This window comes from Sus scrofa, chromosome 3 (assembly GCF_054392235.1).
Source record: "Sus scrofa isolate SSC_HxYL_T2T_F1_AM1 chromosome 3, Sscrofa_HxYL_maternal_Yorkshire_Landrace_v2.0, whole genome shotgun sequence".
In the NCBI taxonomy this organism is placed as follows: domain Eukaryota; kingdom Metazoa; phylum Chordata; class Mammalia; order Artiodactyla; family Suidae; genus Sus; species Sus scrofa.
The window spans coordinates 1,992,115-1,994,925 of record NC_139385.1 but is presented as its reverse complement, the minus strand read 5'-3'; the positions used below and the strand labels follow the sequence as shown (position 1 = coordinate 1,994,925).

The following is a 2,811-nucleotide window of genomic DNA, read 5'->3' as shown; positions in this document are numbered from 1 at the left end:
CGCCAGCCTACATCAGAGCCACAGCAACGCGGGATCTGAGCCACGTCTGCAACCTGCATCACAGCTCACAGCAACGCCAGATCCTTAACCCACTGAGAAAGGCCAGGATCGAACCCGCAACCTCATGGTTCCTAGTCGGATTCGTTAACCACTGCACTATGACGGGAACTCCAAGAATTGACATCTTAACAATATCAAGTCCTTCAAAATTTATGAACATGGCATATCACTCTAATTATGTAGGTCTTGAATTTTTATACCAATGTTCTGCAGTTTCCAATGAAGAGGTTTTTTACTTAAAAATTTTTTTGTTTTAGCTAGTACAGTGAGGTAAGAAATACGAGAAAAGAAATATAAACTAAACAAATCAGAAAAGTAGTTCCTATTCTCAGATGATATAGAAAAACACAAGAAATCCACTCCAAAAGTCACAGAACTAGGAAGTCAGTCCAACAAGGTTACAGGCCTTAAGATCAAAATAGAAAAAATCAAATTTATTTCTATATACTAGCAATGAACGTGAAATAGAATTTTAAATGCAGTACCATTAACAGTTGCTCCCCTCAAAAAGAGTAAAACTTTGGTGTAGATTTAGCAAAACATTAATAGGACTTGATCGGATAAAAACTACAAGACATTCATGAAAGAAATCAGAAGATCTGAACTGATGGAGAGACATACCATGTTCATGGATTAGGAGGCTCAACAGAGTAGATATGTCAGTTCTCTCTAAATTTATGTACAAATTTAACACAACTCCTACCCAAGCCTCAGCAGGATCTTTTGTAAATATGACTATTCTAAGATTTACATGGAAAGGCACTGGAAGAGCCGAAATCATTTTGAAATTGAAGAATAACGTGGGGGAGTCACTGGACCTCCCTTGAGGACTTTGTGTCCAGCTGCAGTCATCAAGACTGGGGGGTGCTGGCAAGGAGGTAGACACATGCAATGGAACAGACCCTGAGATGGCGCCACACAGGTGCGCCCAGCTGACCTGAGAGAGGCACAGAGGCAGTCAGTGAAGGAAGGGTAGCCTGTTGACAAATGGCGTGGAGCAGCGGGATACCTGCAAGCCGAAAAAAGAGAGAGAGAGAGATCCTTGACCTAAATCTCACACCTTATACAAAAGTTAACTCAAACTGGATCCATAGGCTAAATGTAAAAATTATAAATCTTCGAGAGAATAACATAGTAGGACTTCTTTGGGACCTGAGGCTGAGTGAAGTTCTTAGATGGGACCCCAAGAACCCAACCCACAAAAGAAAAAAAATCGTTTTTCGGGGGAAAAAATTCAATTTTGATTTCATCAAAATCCAGAACTCTGCATCAAGACCCTTTTAAGAGGAGGAAAAGAGAAGCCAGACTGAGAGGAAATATTTGCCAACCCCACAGCTAACGAAGGACTCAGATCTAAAATATATAAAGAACCCTTGGACGTCAACAGTAATAAAACAGTCTAAGTGGAAAATGGACAAAAGAAATGAAGAGTGTTCACTTAAGAGGACGGACCGGTGACAGACGAGCAGGCGAGGAGATGCTGAGCATCATGAGAGGAGATGCAAATTAAAACCATTTTGAGGTACTTTTTAGACCCAATGAAGAGTAGCAAGAAGGCTGGTGAAGTTGTGGAAAAATTAGATCCCTCCTTCCTCGCTGGTGGGGATGTACAGTATGCCATCCTGAACCCAGTTTGGGAGTTTCTTCAAAAAAAAAAAAAAAAACCAAACAGGAGTTCCTGTCATGGTTCAGTGGAAAGGAATCTGACTAGCATCCTCAGGGACGCAGGTTCAATCCCTGGCCTCGCTCCGTGCATTAAGGATCTGGTGTGGCTGTGGCTGTGGTGTAGGCCGGCGGCTACAGCTCCAATTCGACCCCTAGCCTGGGAACCTCCATATGCCACCAGTGTGGCCCTGAACCCCCCCCCCCCAAAAAAAGGCCCAAATTAGAAAAAGGAAGCTAGAGGGAGGTCTCTGGTGCTCAGTTGATTGGGGGACACGGGGGGGGGGGGGGTCAATACTTTGGTCCACAGATGTGATAAAGAACTGTGTACACATGTCGTTACTTCCCTGGTTTTGACATCAAAACACAAAATTTATAGCAAAACAAAAAAATTATTCCTATTTTGTGTGTCTTAGCACTAAGTGGATTGTTCTCTTCGAATTTTAAATTCCACTTGTTGGCTGCTAACTTGTAAAATCACACTTGATTTTTTTTTTCTACGCCTTGTGTGATTTTGCTAAACTCATTTCTTGGCTCAATTGTTGGGTTTTGATAGATTCCTTAGGATTTTGTATGTAAACAGTTTTGTGGTCTGCAAATTCAGTCTTATGTCTTGCCTTCCAATCCTTACAGCCTGGTTTTTTTTGCGGTAGCTGGACCCTCCAAGACAGTGGTGACCAGAAGTGGTGCGCGTGCCTGTACCCAGTCTCGGGGTGAACGTAGTCAGTATTTCGTCATTAGCTACGATGTTAGCTGTAGGTTCTTCAAAGACACCCTTTATCCGTGTGAGCAAGTTCCTTTCCCAATATACAGCTTGATGAGCATTCTCAACTCTGAATCACAGTGAATTCTGTCAAATGCTTTTTCTGCATCTATGAAATGTTCCTGTGGTTTTCTTCTCATTTCGTTGTCCTGGTTTTCGTTTTCTGTTTTATGGACCTAACAGCCTTTTTCTGTATTGTTGGGTTTGGCTTCTATGGAAACACGTTCCGGGTCTCTTTGACACTCACGAGTACTCCGCTGAGACTGGATGCCCCACACCCAGCAATGCTCACATCTCCAGGCCCCAGCCGGGTGTCCTACGCCGTA

The 2,811-nt window shown here is 42.9% G+C and overlaps 1 protein-coding gene across 6 annotated transcripts in view; it reads left to right on the top strand.

Moving 5' to 3' along the window:
• Positions 1 to 2,811, top strand: part of GNA12 (G protein subunit alpha 12) — a 106,704-nt gene that overhangs the window by 83,764 nt on the left and 20,129 nt on the right. The gene's annotated exons all lie outside the window — the stretch shown is intronic.